The sequence below is a fragment of the Colletes latitarsis genome, chromosome 9, assembly GCF_051014445.1.
Source record: "Colletes latitarsis isolate SP2378_abdomen chromosome 9, iyColLati1, whole genome shotgun sequence".
Classification (NCBI taxonomy): domain Eukaryota; kingdom Metazoa; phylum Arthropoda; class Insecta; order Hymenoptera; family Colletidae; genus Colletes; species Colletes latitarsis.
This window is the reverse complement of record NC_135142.1, coordinates 24890381-24908412: the sequence shown is the minus strand read 5'-3', so window position 1 is coordinate 24908412 and position 18032 is coordinate 24890381. Positions and strand designations below refer to the sequence as shown.

Below are 18032 nucleotides of genomic sequence, written 5' to 3'. Positions count from 1 at the left end.
TAGGGATAACAGCTTGAATCTTACTAGTTCCCAGAACAAAGTCTCACACCTCTCTACATGAAATCTGGGCGGTTCCTATTTGCTTGCAAGAAGAGAGGCAAAGCTCTATCACCTTCCTGTCGCTTCAGCCGTTGATAGAGGTCTAATAGACGCGATAAGACCCCACACTTCTGGATCCCTAATGATCTCAGGGAGATTATACTACAACTAATCAGACCGACAAAGGTGAGTCTATAGAGAGGCGATCATCCTGACTAACCAGACCCGCTAATTACAGGCGGTAGATTATACTGCAGGATTAGAGACAAGAAGATAAACTTGTCTCTCCTTTTCCGTGACTCCCACGATGCTGTACCCAATCAGACCCAGAAAGGAGATTGTACCATACCCGATCAGACCAATTTATCGCCTCTGCACGATAGGCACGTGTCCTTTCGACTAAATTCCCGCGAGATCGAGTGTTCTAGTAGGTCGAACGACCACGAGGCGCATCGTCGACAAAAAAAAAAAGAACGAGATGCCCGTTATTGAATCACAGATACCGCAATCGGCAATAGCGAGTATTCGTGGTTTACGACTACGCTTCCGCGCCACTACCTCCGCTTTCGCGTTTCTTTTTTGCCCCCTTTTTACGCCTCACCGCTAGCCGACATTGTCGTTTTGACGTTCGCGATAAAACACGTTCTGACGATCGTCGTTACTCGGTGTCGACACCGATAATAAATTTTCACGGACCACTGTCGCGGGGGCGACGCGACGCCGACGGCGCCGCGCTGGGGTCTCCTGTCACCGACCACGTTCACCTTGACTCAAACTTACGACGTCTTACCGGAACGTTCAGAATTTTTATTATTTTCCATCCCCTTGTCCCGACGCGCGAAACGTGATTTTGGAAAAGGGACGCCCATAATTCATTTATTTATTTATTCGCGGGATTAAATACTAGTAAAGAAAGAGATACAAGTATGGAAGATTAATTTTTTAAAATAAAATTGAGTGTTATGAAGTATGCAACTGACTGTGAATAATTACATCGATTCATACATTCGATTTTGTATTCTAAATCAAAGGAACAAAATTCTATTCTATTCTGTTACAAATTCATAATATTGAAGTTTTCATAAAAGTTCTGCAATCCGGTGAACACTATATTTTTCTTATTCCTCCGTTCAGACTTTCCTACTAATATTATACGAAGCAATGGATTATCGCTACGGTCAAGATAAACAGAGCTTCACAGCAAAACAATTATGAAAAGTACCGCGTACGAATTTGAAAAAGTAGACGACGTCTATCGGAAAACTCTTTCCTCATGGGCATCGCGATATCTGGTTCTGTGACCGATGACCCGAAAACATCGTGTCCGCAAGAACTTTCTGAAAGACGGATACTCAGGTTTCTTGGTCGGAAGTCGCGGGTCGCGGTAACTTCGGGGGAATTTTTTTAATTGCTGGTTTCTGATCGTCCGCGAAAGCCCGATGAAAGACGACAGAGAGGAATTATTTGCCCACTCCGGCGGACGAGTCGCGTCCATTCTTCTCCCGGGTCTTCTAATCCCGGGTCCCAGGGGGCAAAGGGAACGCTCGAGCATCGCGGAACGCGACAGAAGAAACCGCTCGTTAAGTTGACCCATTGAAGGGGCTTTAAACATCATTACCGACTTCTTTCACAGTGACGGGGGCGGTCTGCGAAATAAAGGAAGTAAGGGAACAAGAGCAACGGGCGCGCCGGGACGGTCGAAGGGATCGTGGAAAACTTCCAAGCGTACGACTACTCCTTGGAAAAAGTTTTCGCGAACTCTCCCGCCGCGGTCGACAATCACGAGTCATTCATTCCGCTCCGCGCCCGAGACCGCGTCACGTTCGCTGAATTTCAGCCGCCATTCCCGCGGATAATTCCTCCTTTGGAACCACCTGGATCTCGATTTCATGGTATCGGTACGAATCGCCGACTTCTTTCGTTCCGATGTGCTTTCGAACACTCGCGTCAAACTTACTCCGACTCCGTGGGTCGGTTTACTTTTCTCGTCGACAATATTTCGGATCCTGTTTTCGTCTCCCTATTCAATCTCCCGAAATTTCGCTGGAATTTAATACGGGGGAGATCGAGATCGTCACGGTCGACACTTTCGTCGAACAACGGGGGACCCTAAACTTAACACGGACGTTAAAGACGGGGTGGCAGTTTCGATGGACGGGGGGTGGTTAATAATTCCCCGAAGAGTTCCCCAACAACAATTCCGTTCTTAACGTTCGTATTAATCGTCTCCGAGGTGCCTTATGCATAAAGATCGGGTTCGCGAAGACAGTGGAAGCCCCGTAAGTATGCAAAATAATGCGGAATTTTAAATTCCCCCTTCCGATTGCGGTGAAATTTTTCACGCCGTGTATAAGGGTCGACTATCTGGGCGGCAACAAAAACGAAAACTTTAATTCCCGCTTCAGCGTTCCATCGATTTTTCGCCCGCTCGATATACGCATTCCGTTCGTCCATTAATTTGCATGCTAAATCTTTCGATAATTCCCCCGGGGGAGTCCGACTAACCCGTCCAGCTCGAGCAATTAACGCGAACTCGCGATAAATCTATCGCGATAGCCGCGCTAAAATAATCATTCGGTGTTTCTGCGTCGTTCGAGGAACCAACGTTTAGGAAAATGAAGCCCGAGGAGAAAGACAATTTCGGGATTAGTGGTTCGTTTTTCAACGAATAAATATTGCCAAAGTGGTGCACGTTAAATCGATGATTCACGCAACTCGAGGTTGGAAAACTGTTGGAAGGGATTTTCAATAGTTGTTGCAATCATAGGTCAAGTTTCCCCTGATCCCATAAAGGGGAAGGATCCTTTTACGTAATTCATTCTGTTGTTCGATTCGGGGTCCCCTCGCGCGATCACAATATTAGAAGGGGCAGGAAACTGTTGTCGTTCCGGTGTATGTTTGCATTAATTTAATATTGTTCTCCGTTGAGTACGCAGAGGGTGTTCCGGGTTGCTTCTATCAAATTGCGGAAGCATATTCCACCAGTGGAAATAAAAGAAAAATGTTGCGCGAAGCTGGGTTATATTCCTACATGCTGAATAACGTAAATCCTCGAGCACGAGTTTCAATAGACAATAAATCACGGGTGCCGTCTTTCTTGGTCACCCTCCCTCCCCCCAGACATCCGTACCTACGACGCCCACTTCTATCCGTATTCGTATTCCTGAAAAATAACATCCAATCCTTGTTTTTCTCATCAGAAACATCAAACAACCTTTCTATTCCTCGATACAAACCACCAATTGCAATATTGGACACTGCAAAAGGAGGACTAATCTCTCTAATATTTCCAAATATATTCGAGTAATAAGTAATTGCTGGTTGAGGTAGTGGATCATAACCTGCTTCGGGAATTCCAAATGATCTGTAGTTCCTTTTCGCCGTTGTGCTTACCTTATTTTAGAGGGTTGATAAGTTACCAAATAAATGAGAAAAGGTTGCATTTAATAATGGAGAATACGTTGTAGACTAAGGTGTTGTGCAACTCTTTTAGTAAATAAACAAAATTAGTGCGAAAAAACCACGTACAGGAATTCATTCAAATGTTTTTCCCATCAAAACAAGCTGATTTCTTTGCATCAGGAATTGATAAGCTACCAAGGAGTATCAGGAATTGATAAGCTACCAAATAAATGAGAAAAGGTTGCATTTAATAATGGAGAATACGTTGTAGACTAAGGTGTTGTGCAACTCTTTTAGTAAATAAACAAAATTAGTACGAAAAAATCACGTACAGGAATTCATTCAAACGTTTTCCCCATCAAAACAAGCTGATTTCTTTACATCAGGAATTGATAAGCCACCAAACAAATGGAAAAAGGTTGCATTTAATAATGGAGAATACGTTGTAGACTATGGTGTTGTGTGACTTTTTCGGTAAAGAAATAAAATTAGAAAAAACTTCAATTACTTACGACTCAACCGAATGGAATAATAAAAACGAAGCTTTCGATTCGCGACGCGATGGAACGACTTTCACGGTTTCGAGGGAAACGGATGCGCCGCAGATGCTCGGTAAATAGGTATCCGGATGGAAAGCTGGTCGATGATTTGTGCAACATCCGGCGACCGTTGGCCGGAATCGAAACTCCATCCCGAAAAGCCTTCCGGGAACAGAGGTTTGGCGCACGGCGTGTCCTGGCCCCTCGTTCACCGCAGTCGCTGTTGTAGTTTCCAACAATTGCGGATCTTCCGCGTGCCGTGATAAAGGAGCCGACGATTTCGAGGTTTCCAGCAGGGAAGACGGGGCTCTGGCCTATCGTTAATCAAGCGCAGCGATAAGTTAATTTCGAAGCTCGGCCTCGACCGCGACGCGACCCGGGCGAACTTCCATTCGACCGGGCGAAGGAATCTGCCTGCGACCTGGATAGCTCAATCGGTTATAGGAGTCCTCTGGCCACCAAAGGGCGGAGTTTCGATTCTGGTGTAACCGACCGCTATGATCGATCGATCGCAACACTCGGAATTTGTCAAGATTTTGGTATTATCCGCGAATTAATCCCGACGAGTGACAAGTTCACGGTCAGAGTCGAAACTCGGATTTGCGAAACCCTTCGTCGATTACAGCGCGTATTAACTGCGGAATTTCAGGGCGACGCGTTCGCGTATTCGGAAATAATCATGCTACGAGGCAGTACATGAATGTACGAAACACGGACCAGCATATTCAAAAGCATATCATTAGTCGTAATATGTTATTTATTTCAAGATTTCTCTGCTCTGTATTGTTCTGACGGTTTCGTTCGTGGTGTCTCGCGCCTGGCATAGTAATTTCGTTGTCTCGAATCCGTGACTAGTTATTCGTTACCTTCAACAAGGTAACAGGAATATCACGTTGCTAATAATTCCCCATATCTAAGTTTTTTATTTATCTATTTCATAACACGCATTCTAATAAAAAGTTCTGAAATAACTGTTACCATGGAACTTTTATCGCAAGAGTTCTAAAATATCTGTTCCGCGAGAACAGTTTTTAAAGGAGTTCTCGAAAGTTTGTTTCCATAAAAGTTCCACATGAGTAGATACTTTTCGAAGAAAAAAATATAACTACGAACAAAGTTAAAAAACGCTGTTGACTGTTTCCACGATCCCTGATTTTAATTCGTCATTTTAGTAATTTGCACTGTTCTTCGATCAGACTATAATTATTTATTTTTTATTTAAGTAAACGGTGGATGCTTCGAGCCGAATTTGCCTTTGACGTATCATCGAACTCAATTAACGCCGTGTCCGAAATTTTCCCTCCCGTCGACGTACGTGGTTATAACGATCGGTATGCGAGATTATTAGCAGGAAGTTTAAATTGCTAATTATTAATCGAGTTCCATGGCGGGGTCGCGGCGCGAAGTTACAACGGTGCCACGACCTCCATCCCTGAATCACGCGTGCGTTTCCTTCCCGTGTCGCGAAAGTTGTTCGCATGCATTCTGTAATTAAGTGACTGGTGGGCGGATTCGCGCGTTACAGCGTAGTTCTGTGTAACAACTCCGTGGACAAGTTTTACGCGGGGACGAGGGTGAAGTTGCACGGGGATCGCGACGCCTCCTGTAGCCGACGCTTACTTCCGGCAACAAAATGAAAATCTACTTAACGCAAACTTGCGTTCTGGAATAAAGACGTTCGTCGTGATTCTAAAACTTGAGCGTCCTCGTTACAACATCGACTGACGCTTCAAACTTCTTTCGAGGAACCCTTAAATCTGCCCTTCGTTGCGTTAACACGGTTCGTTCAATTTTATAATTTCGAAATAGAAACATACGTTATAGATCGTTCGATAAATCTTGCAACAAAGGAACTGTGTTTGTTTTACAGGTTGAATGAGTTCGATGAAAGAACCAAACTCGGTACATTATTGCTTTAATTGGACCCTGCAATAACCACCCAAGTAGAGAAAAGCTCGCAACGTTAATCCCTGTCAAAGCAATTACCATCTATCCAGCACGCCCAAATTCCCTCGAATCGGACAGCTGACTAATTAAAAATCTTTTTCAAAGGACGCGGAGTATCGAGGAACCTCTTAAAGCAACAAATATCGCGAAACTTCTATCGCCAGAGTGCTCAGGGCACGGAAAAGCAACTCGTCAGAGAGATCGATGAATCTTTGGTAGTAGAATCGGGTTGCATTTTAATTAAATTCGACTGTGACGAGACCCGCTGTGTTTTGATCCGGTAATTTATGGACGTTGGATTTTCATCGCGTCCCGCCTCGATCTTCTTTGACGCGCTCTCGCGTGCATTCAACGAGGATCGATCGAAAAACGGCAAAAGGAAAAAGGGCTCTGGAATCGGCGGACTCGGTTTCGTTGAAATTTGAAGAAGCGCGGCTCGTCCATGCGGTAGACGACGTCATTAAGAAGACGAATTACTCGCCTTGGAAAACGGAATCTTTAATAAACGAGGCTCACTCGCGGAGTAACTCATTTCTGACGCTCGGGGCTATTAGTCACCACATTCGTTAAGCTGAGTCAGGTTTTATTGCCCCGGGGACAAATCCGTCTAGTCACCGGTGAAATTGTTGCCAGACGGTGCGACGAATTTCTGCCTTTTACGTCGACGGACGAGTAAATAAAATCTTCCTGATCCATTAACTCGAGGCTATTGAACGCGCGCTACGTGACGTATTTTTACGTTCATTCTGCCGTTCAGAATAGTTACCAACTTGTTGCTGCTCGGTGCCTGGCACGTTTTAGAAATTTCCCCTCGCGTTCCCTACGCGAATATTAAAAGACGTACACGCGATTTACAACTTCCTTTAATTCGCGAAACGCACTGATCGCTAAATTCCTAAATTTCTACCGTTTTTCTACAGGTTAAATTGACATTCTTACGCACAGTAGTCACCCTTTTCTCGGTCTTGTTACACCCGCTCTATAATCACATTCTCCTACCTGGAATATAAAAAAGAGAATTCCGTCATTATTTATTAGCAATTTTGTATGAAACACACGGAAGGCAACAAGATTAAATTCTGCACGAAAATTTTCATTGATGGTTATTAAACTGTCAAACTAAAATTATCTGTGATAGCGGAATAACGCGAGTTTCTACAAACTTTCTGTTCTCGAACCACGCGCACACCACGCTTCGTTAGAATAGTAATCTGATCTATAATTTGAAAAATCCTAATTTACATAAAGCAATCGACAGAATAGTGTGCAACTCGAAATTGAACATTCCGTGGGGATTGATATAATCTATAAAAGTGATTGAAGCACATCTATACACAAACATTAAAATCGTTAGATGTAATATTATTTTTAAAAATTAAAGTACGAAGCGTCGAAATTTGCGGTTACTAACCCAGACTATTCCCTTAAGAACCAGCCAGTATATTGATTCGCGAACAACACGCGCTCGAGCCGAGTTTCTTCAATGCAGATGAGGAAATGCAGTTTCCAACTACGCGCTTTACAGAGCGCCAGCTGCTCCGAAAGGGGAAATTGCGTTTGGTGTCGGCTCGGTGAGTCGACGGAAGGAAATTCGATCAATTAAGGGTGGCCGATGTTTGACGCTTTTTTGGACAACACCGAAACGAGTATCGCGAAACACGTTCCCATCGTACGACCCGTTGCAGCGTCGTTCAAAATTACCGTCGCGGTTAATTTTTAATCCCGCCCTTCCGGAGAACATCCCCGTTCGCGAGGCTCAAAAGACTCCGCTTACTTTGCATTGTTTACATTCTGAAGCATCGACAAAATACTGTAAAATATTCAGTATTCGAAACCAACGTGTTCTGCAAATAATTGAGAATGAAATAGAAGCCAATGTTTCCAGATTTTCTAGCGCCGTTTAAGGTAGTTCCGAGGAAACTGTAAACTGCAAAGCGGAAGGGAGTTGCACGCAGCCCCAAATTATCGAGTTACATCGACAAATTAGATAGTTCGCGACCGCTTAAGCTCCCGACGCTCTAGCGGCGTTACAAACTTCGACGCATTTTACCGCGCGTCTACAGCTTTGCGGAGAATCCACTTTACGCAAAGCTGCGTGCGCGGCCCAATTAAAACTTATCTTCAGACCAACCCACAACCCTCCCACCGCGACGCGAGCTCCTGGGCCAATGAATAAAGTTCCATCCCGCGGGGACGAGCGATTATTTTTACTTTTCGTTTTCTTTACCGAAAAACCGCGAGCAACTTTCAACCTTAAGTAGCCGGGGTAAATTATACGCTGCTGCCTGATGCATCCAGACTATTATGACGAAGCATTATGTGTTTACGAGCCAAATAAACTTCCCTGGGGAGAAGTTTCAGTTATGGACATCTGCCCAGTTATGGATTATTGCCTAATTGCGAAACTTTGCGACTTAGCAAAAATGTCTCCACGCTGCTCTGCTGGGCTTTGTTAATGTTTTAATCTTGTACAATCTAGTGTGAATTTAACAGATCTTTAAACCTTCGAGACAAATTCCTATATTTATCTACGTAATCACCCTCGTGAAAGGAATCGCCTCCTTAAAAGTTAGACCGTGAAGCACGTTTATCCTCCTTCGTGTCGATGAACGCAATCGTTAGATTACGCGATAACGAGCGGCGTAAAGTTAGTCGATTCCAGCGGCGTTCGAAGCGCAAAGCGGACAGTTTGCATCCGAGTTTCGGTAAACGATAACTCTCGTACGACGGGGAACACACGGTCGCGGCGATCCACTCGACGTAATTAAAAAAGTCGCGGGTCGTTGTTTATGGAAGCGCGTCGTATCGAAATGCAAAAAGCATCGCGGCGATGCGCGCGTATCTTTGATCCGTGCATTCGACGATGCAGCAACGTGGAAAAGGGTGACACTGTAAAATGGGGACGCAGAGCTTTGCTGGGAAAAATTCCGTTAGAGGGAGGACGGTGATCGATGCATTGTATTTACGAAAAATATTTCGAAACTTCACTGGAAGCATGCGAAAACTTTATGAAATTTCCTTCTTTTAAAGGTTAAAGTTTGTTGCAGAGGATTTCAACTTTTTAATATATTTTAAAATTAATAATCTTCTGGATAGATACACCGAAAGTTGGAGCTCGGTATACGTATGTACATATATCGTGGCCACGTATGTCGCACCGTAAGATACATTTTATGCAAATATTAAATTCATCGTTACTTCGAACCAATGAATATTTATACAGTAATCAACCTACGCAAACTAACAACACAGTTTACTGTACAAATATATCGCAGTATGTTCCACTCGTTCGCAGTAGAGCAATCCAGCGATGGTCAGACACAGGTAACTAATAAGTTAGATGAACTCGTTTAAAATAAAAATAAAATTTAAAGGCTCTAAAAACTGATTACAAGCATTCCTATTTCCGTTTAGTCTCGATATATTCTGTTACAACTACCAAGCACGAAAATTCGAAACATCCAAACAGTAATATCAGGAAAGTTTTGCAACAATGTTGCCAGCTGTTTCCGACTCTCGTGGTAGAATCGTACGAGTATCTGCAGGGTTGGAGCAAACCCTCCGGTTTTTGTTATCAAAAAATTTGCAAAGATATTTGTTTAACGTATTAACGTAGTTCGATATTGTAACGAAATATTTACGACGCGATTCTAACCGTAATAAAAGATATTGTACGCCGTACTACGTTATTTCTCGCGCGGCGATAAAAACGATAGAGATTAAACTGCGACCCGGTATCGTTGAAAAGAATATAACGACGGGAATGTACGACACACCGCATATACGTTTCTATCAGTTATTGTTATTACTGGTCGCCGTTGTTACTTCCAGCGTTCTAACCACACCAGTCATTAAACTGAAGCGCAACTCGCCGGAGGAAGTCGAACTTCCACGCAACGAATACCTTCAACCCTTGTTTTCATCCGGTAGAACGAGCACGTGCCGGGTTATTTCGGCTTGTAACCGTTGTTGTTGCCGCTATCGTCGTAGTTAACGTCACATTCGTTCGTGCACCGTTGTTCGCCGCAAAGTATTCACTAATTTAATGGCGCCGAGCGGTCCGTGCATACGCCAGGAGAGACATTTTCTTTTCGCGATTCGACGAGAAAAGATCTCGCGCGTAACGAGAGCCGACGAACGCGGATCTTCCGCTAGACAAAATATATTTGGCCAGGACGTTTCGCGTCTGGGTTTACGATACGATCGACCGATGCGTGCAACTTTTGGGACCAGACACCGCGACGTTTATTGTCGCGACGGCCACGTGCACTTTTAGACTCTTACTGCACCGTCCACGACGACGAACGATGCGTCGTAAACCCGCGCCACTACACGCGCAGTTAACATTTTCACAGCTGGCGTTTATAGCACGCAACCTGCAGCCGGAAGCTGCGTGTAATTTACGAAAATCCTGGCCGACGTTATTGCTGATCTAATCGACGAATTAAATTTTCTAGCGAACGTGTTAGGAATCGACAGAGTTTCTAGAACGCTGTAAAGACAATAAGAGAATTTCGAGAACTTTGAAAATATCTGAAGCTTTGCATTTTATTTATCTTGGGAAAAATTTAATTATGGTTTGAACTTTAAACCGATAGATATGCATTGCTGTGTTTTAAAAGAAAATTCCATAATGTCTCTAATTGTAAGAGCTAAAAGTATGCACGCTCAACGGAATGGAACTGCCCGATACAATCAGCCCGGGAAAGAAATATCGACACTGCGTTATTTCCGTAACGGAATGTCCGTGATTAGTCACTGGTAAATAAGTAATATGACGAAGAAACCGTTCGCCGGTTCGCAACTGCTCGCCATTCCTCTCCGTCGGTCACAGACGGTTGATTCCACCGGAGGTGCAGTTTGTTCACCTACTTCGAACATGATTCCATGGAAATTTCATACCCGATAATTCTTCCAAGGAAAAGAGTTTTCAGGAATTCATTTACGAAAAGTCGATCACAGGATACGAAATATTTCATGGGAGAAAAAACGATCGATCCATGAACGAAAGGAATAATTCAACGTTTGGGTGGTAGTTTTTACCCCTTGTTGCGAATTAAATTTAAGGAGAAGTAATATCTAAATGTTACGAGTAATAATATAATCATATTTAAATGTACTTTTCCTTTTTAACCGTCCGACTATTTTACAACGCGACCACTTTTATGATAAATTCAAAGTTTCTATCAAAAGATAATTACTTTAACTCTTTGAAGAGAAAATTTGTTTTCTGGTAAAATTTTCAATTAAAAGACTATATCCCTGAATGACCCGCGATAGAGGTTGCAACATCAAAGAATAATTTGAATTGGTTATTATGAAAGTTAATTTACAACGTGCTTTGAAAGTCCAAAAATTACCTCCTCCGGACAGTTTTATAAATTACGTGTGCAGAGCGACGGAAAATACTCATATTTTGCATGAATACGTTCAGTTAAGGTCGCAAAAAGTGTTTGATGGTAGAAAAAGATGTTTGCTATGTAAAAGGTTCCATAAAAATAAAATCGGGATAAAAACTCATTTTCGAGGATTTGTAACACGATCCCCACCTCGAGCCTCTGCATGAAAAATGAGTTTTCGCAATTCGTTCCAATGCAAGAAAATTACAAACTGAGAGTACCAAGCTGCACGAAAGCCACGCGAGAGATTGTAACCGTGGATGGTTCAACGATACACGTTTTAGCAATGTACTCTTGTCATCGTAAACCGCATACATCTATGTATCATCGATGCACATAACGTCATATACGCCCGCTACATCCGCCGACGGTGTACAGGTTCTGGGTAGTAAATACCCATTATGGAATAACTCACTCAATATTGAAGTTTACAGAGTGCCTTTACTACGGCCATTCTACGCTCGCCTTTAGACTGCCCCAGAGGTTATATTAGTTGCTAATTATCCGCGTTTAAGTTCCCATCGCGCCCTTAGCGAGTTTCCTGGCACGTAATTTACAAAGATTTCTCAAGAAGAAAAATTGATTTCGAAACGAGTACGACAACCGTGACATAATTAATTGCTCGTGGTTGAAATATGCCTCATTCGTTGAAATTTTAATGGATTTTCGTTTTAAACAAAGATGCATTATCTGCATTTGTACCTGATTCTGCTAACAAATTCATTTATGAGTCCCGAAAATTCTCTCGTAATATTTTAACAAACGAAAGATTCTTCTCCAAAATGGCAGAGAATAAACTGGTGTACAAATAGCCAGCAAAGAGCACTTTAAGTGTGCCATAAAGTGCGATAAACGTTCAGCGAGGGTGTCCAAAGTGAATCGAGTGACTGTTCGCGAAGGGTCAGCGAACTTGCGTCGAGCTTTGCTCAGCGAGTGTGTGTAATTTTTCACGTAACGAGAAAACAAAGAGCGTAGTCAGAGTCGCAGCCAAGATTCAGGATTAAAATTAGAGTATCGAAAAGCAACGTACGAAGAATCAAGAGAAGCCGAAGATCGGACGAATGCAAAAGAGAATTTCGCGGGAGAGGTAATTTTAAACGCATATTAAATTTTGTCTTGATCGAAAATAAAAACGAATTTTGTGATTCGTTGACTTTCAAAGAATACCCAAGTGATTCGTTGGACGCTACGGGGGTTGGCAAAGTTTGCGCGCAACGGGGTATCGTCGATCGAAACAAAATGGTCGAATGTCAAAATGGTATAAAGTTTAAAATAAATCGGGGCAACCCCCTATTCGAAAGTTCCTCGATATTTTCTGCCCGATTACGCTTTACGTACGGCGCAGGAGTCACCTCGCCGGGCAAAAGCGAGCGCATTCGAGAGAAACGTCGAGGATCCGAGGATTTCCCGATACCGAGTACAACTGCAAACTTCAATTTTTGTCCCCCCACTACCCTCCCATTCGCGCTGTATTCGAGCCGCCCGTCAATATTGTCGACGATCCGAAAAAATATTCTGTTTCAATATTGACCGGGATTTCGCGCTATGTTAGAAACGAAAGTTGCAAACAAGATAACAACACGGCTTACGGACCGTTTCGTAACTTTTACACCCATTTCATAACACCGTCGATGCCGTTTGAAATTTCAGATTTTCGACGGAATAAAAACTGCGCGCAAAGTTCAACTGCGGTGCTCGACTGTGAAAAAACTATCGCAGAGGTTCCTCTTTTATGAAATAACGGATTTTGTTATTTTTATACGGTTCATCCCAATGCTATTCGATAGAGATCGAATCGTTTACCTCGCGTTTTCTAAAAATGTAAACATTCAATAATTTTCACGTTGCGGAGATTTCCAAGGATTGCACGTGTTTCGTCTTGGATCGATCGCGACTACTCCGAGAGAGAGAGACGAATTCCATCTCCCCAATCGTTAAATCCAATCTAGATTATTCTGGTGGGAGGTGTTTCCCCTTTGCCGCCTCGAGGGATCAACGTCTTCGTCCATCATCCGTCACACGTGGTCCAAGAGGTTTCAGCCGGTTCCTTCCATCCATTCGTCTCCACTTTGCGCCGGATCGATTATGTCAGCCTGACAGGTGCAATTAGCTGCAACGCTGGTTAGAACCGGCTCTCTGTAAGCTCGTGGGCCGCGGCGCTGGTAAACACGCGCGCGTACACGCGTACGATATAATGTCGATCATAGAGGAATATCGTAGTAGGCGAACACCAAGCAAACGATGATAACGCGATTAAACACTACACCCGGTGTGTCAATATTGTCGAGCGATCGGGCCACTTTCTGGTCCGCGAGCAACGAACGACGATCTGCAAATATTTTCTTCTCGCGTCGCGTCGTTGAAAAACGTATTATCAATTGGACGAAACATTTTGAAACGAAAGAATACACTCAACCTGTACCTCTATGGAAATATTTTAAAGACGGATTAATACGGAGTTAATTTTCGCAATCGTTCGCAAAACTTATTTATACGAATTATTGTGAGCCTCTTGACTTGTTATTTAGCACCTTATATACAAAAATCAATTCAAATTTTATAAGTTTAGTCTTACTCGCATCTCTGTGTAGCCAAATAAACATGGAAGGCAACGTCCATTATAGTAGTTGGTATAGTAATCGGATAGAGGATGAAATGCCCTTTAAAATGAGCGTTCGAACAAGTCGATAGCTTTATTAGTTCCGGAGATATAGCGATTTTAATTTCAAGTCGATGCGGTGGCTAGTTCCGGAGATAAAAGGTTTCGAAGTTTGTTTACGTTTCGTTGTTGCGCTCGCGTAGTCAATGGCCACACGTGATCGTAGTAAATAGTAAACATTACGTCACTCGGTCACTCGGTCAGTGGGTCAACGTGCGACAAGGAGGTCCGACGCGACGCGTTAGACGGAGACAGCGATAGTCGAATTAGGAAAAATTACCTTTTACAAAAATTACGATATCTCGAAAACGGAAAGTCCGATCGAGAAAAACCAAAAACCATTTTAAAGGGGAAGGCTTACCGCTTCTAACAGTGGCTCAATTATGAAAAAAACTCTAGTAGTTTCGGAACTGCACGCGTCTAAAGTTTAACTATTTTTAATACGCATTACTATATTGTTTTTTTTTAATATTATTACCTGCAAGTAAATTATTCGTATAATTTAATTCTATTGAATGTTTCTGACGTTACAAACAATGATTAATGCATGAAATTTCGTTTAGTCTGTTAGAAATTTGAAATTAATACAGATTCTTAACGTATATGAATGTAGTTTCCACACTCATAAGTGATCGATTAACTATTGAAGACATTCACCTTTTAATTTTTGGAGGAAGAAGAACGAGGCTTCCTTTGCTTGACCAGGTGTTTTACGATCGTATTGTTCCGCGAATCAAAAGGTACAACGGTGCATCGAAAACGTAGTTTTCATTTAACTTAGCATTTCGCGATCGTCTCGACTGTGGAACAATACTAGAGTTTTTCCATCGCGAACGAATCGTTGGACTTCTTTGTTTCGTCACCTTTCGAGAACGATTCTTATTCAGCGCAAAAATTTAGAGCGTTCATCACACCAGCGACAAACTTCCACCAACAAACGCCCAAACACACTGTTGTATCGTTCTTCTTTCCTATGTGATCCGACCGACTTTTGGCTCGACACGCCCAGGGGAGTATCATAGCAATTTTTCGAAACCGATGAAGCATCGATAACAACTTCAATTTGGTTCAATTACAAGGATTTTGATAGAACAATGTTTCTCTATTTGAAAGGTTTTTCTGTGGAATCGAAACACTGCAGGCATTTGTTGAATGAAAACAAAGCACAGACCAATTTAAACGGAAACTACCGCGACGATGGAGGTAGCATGGGTTAACTGATGGACCAGTAAAGAAATGTCAAAGAACAAACAACGAATTAATATTGTATCCGTCGTTCGAATAAGTAAAATATTAATAACGTTCCCGATTTCTCGTAATTTTCCATTCCTGGCTATTCCTGATATCGAATATCGATCATTTATTATGTCATCGAGGCGGCAATGTTTTTACACCCGGTTTAAAAATGCCCACGCATTATTTCAACGTTAATTCCAGCCGACCAAAATATAAATTTCCCCCCGGTGCCGTCTAAATGACGTTCTCCTCTGCGCTCGGCTCGTTTGTAATTTATTTTCCGATAATGAATCGATCGGGGCAGTCTCCAGCGAAGAGTTCCCAGTTCAAAGGACGCAAATGACGGTTTAATGAACACCAATTTTGAGACTGGAAATTTTGCGAGCGAAATTACAAGCGAATTTACAATTACCGCCTCGACTAGGCGCGACAGTGAATCAAGGCAGTACGTTAATGCCCTTTGAATATTTTCCAAGAGACGGACATTCTCTCTAAAAAGGAAAGGTGAGATCAACGGATCGTTCGATCGAGCAAACGATCGCGAAAGCATATGCATAGAGAATCGCTAAAAACGTCACAGGCTAATATTTATAAAAACCAACGAAGAAAAGGGCTTTGCAACGACACGTATTATACGCGTAGTTTATCACAATGAATGCATATTTTCTGGGATAGCCTAATATTATTACGCTACACGGTAAAAGAAATCCGTACGATTACCTTCTCGCTGAGGGATCGTTTCGCGCGGTAAGTTGCTTGATCGCGCTCATTTTTCAGCCTCGTTTTCACGTGTCTCTACTGGCAATCGTGTTTAATGCTACTCCGGGGAAGGCGATTAGGTCGGACCGTTACGGTTTCAATTTGTGGCTGGGCCGGTCTCCAGGGTACCTAGCAGCCATCAGAATCTCCCGGGATACTGATAATTCTGCTAGAATCAACGGTCATCGATTCGTGCCTCCACGACAAAGCTGCTCCCACAGTCACGGAACGGCTACGACTGCAGGCGATTTCTTTTCGTTTGAAACTCTACTTTCACTCCTAACCAAAGTTGCAAATTTCCCGATAGAAACGGTGTTATCGAAATCACGTACAGGTGCAGCACTGCAGGGATGCGAAAGCTTTCGAGATGACCACGAGTTATCGCTCGAAAACATTCAACGAGAATGATACACTGTCACGACTACGTTCAGCGTTATTGAAAACGTATTCACAGCTCGGATAGAAACTGTTTCCAGACACGCTATCGTACGACCTGTTCCAATAGCAACGCTGGGACACTTATTTCTTCCAATTGATATTGCAAACATTCTCTATCGTCGTTCTATAAACTGTTCTCCATCCCAGGACTGAACCATAAAGTTCGCTCGTGCCTAGTTTGCTATCGAATACAATTCCGAGGTAAACGTCCTTCCGACGCAATGTACAATCTATTCGAAAGATTTAAACTGCAAAACACACGATGGATATTGTATGCTATCACCAGGTGATAGAAACGTAATGATCATTTGCATCCAAAATATTTAAATACCGAGCAATATTCTAAATTCGCAAAATTTATGGTTGATCGTTACTTGGTCCCCCATTGCCCTTAATCGAGATTAAAACCGTCCCTTGCGCAATAGAGATACAGAATGAAAATAGCTATCGTAAAGTTTAGATTCCAGTTTACCGAGAAATTTGTTAAATATTTAACGACTGTTTGTAGATTCCCTCGATGTCTCGAATTTCGTTTCGAATTCGTAGGCCGCTGCTCGTTGCGTCCCGACGCCCCCCGAGGGGTGAATTCCAAGTCCGTGGACCAAGGGTTGAAGCACAGCCGACGCCTGATCGAAGCACGACTTTAAAGTTCGACGACTCGCGCCGCGATAAAAATCTTTACTTCGCGCTCCTCGAACCGCCCAGCACTTTGGATCGTAAGATGCCCGGTCGAGGGTTCTTCGACTTTTTTCATCCCTTTCTTTTTCCATCGCGCCTTCCACGTCGCCGCCGTCCTGCCCTCCCTCCTACCTATTTAAATGCGCGTTTCCCTCATAATATCATAACGAGGTCCGCGAAGCGGAGGAAGCTCGGTGGACCTTCCTTCCCATCGTCTTCCCTGGCGAGAGGTCTGCAAAGTTTCTCGACGCTGCTTTCTTTTAAAAGCCTTAACGAGTCCGCGCCGAGTTTCGTGCCTTCTGGTAACCAGAAACACCGAACCTTATTATTTGCCCGCGACGGCGAGCTTAAACACAGCCTTCCTCCAACCGAGACTTCAAAGGGTTCATTTTAATGCGTCTGTGACGAATTCGTCGTTCTATTCGGCGCGATCTGTTCCATAAACAGCCAGCACGATACGTGATCTATCCAATATACAGGATACTCTAGGATTAAATAGTCAACCCTTAAGTAGACTCTCAATCTCAACAGAATTATTTTATTTAATGTTGCTTTTTATTAAACTTAAGGGTTAAAACGGACAAAATATGTTGTTTAACTCGAATAAAGTTTCCTGCAAGGGTACTTTCAGTAAAATATTTGTTTCTTTTTGGAAATCATATAAATTTGTTTTCCTATATTCGTTCACTTAAATACTTTTTCACGTTGTTCATCGAATCGAATAAGAACGTTTGCTAGAAAATAAATCGTAAGTCGAGGGGTTAAAGAACTACTTACTCGCGAAAATTGGATCGATGGTCAGGTATTAGAGTTTCCTGCAAGGGTACTTTCAGTAAAATATTTGTTTCTTTTTGGAAATCATATAAATTTGTTTTCCTATATTCGTTCACTTAAATACTTTTTCACGTTGTTCATCGAATCGAATAAGAACGTTTG

General features: G+C 42.8%; 2 protein-coding genes across 3 annotated transcripts in view; both read right to left on the bottom strand.

Moving 5' to 3' along the window:
- LOC143345509 (uncharacterized) overlaps nt 1–18032 on the bottom strand; it is a 219690-nt gene that overhangs the window by 134657 nt on the left and 67001 nt on the right. The gene's annotated exons all lie outside the window — the stretch shown is intronic.
- The window catches only part of Pgant2 (polypeptide N-acetylgalactosaminyltransferase 2), a 228222-nt gene that overhangs the window by 167956 nt on the left and 42234 nt on the right, over nt 1–18032 (bottom strand). The window contains exon 3 of one of the 2 annotated variants that reach the window (XM_076772693.1): nt 6871–6926. The exons of the other annotated variant lie outside the window; for it this stretch is intronic. The gene's annotated coding sequence lies outside the window, so the exon portion shown is untranslated. The remainder of the gene's footprint in view (nt 1–6870; nt 6927–18032) is intronic. 2 annotated transcript variants of the gene reach the window in all.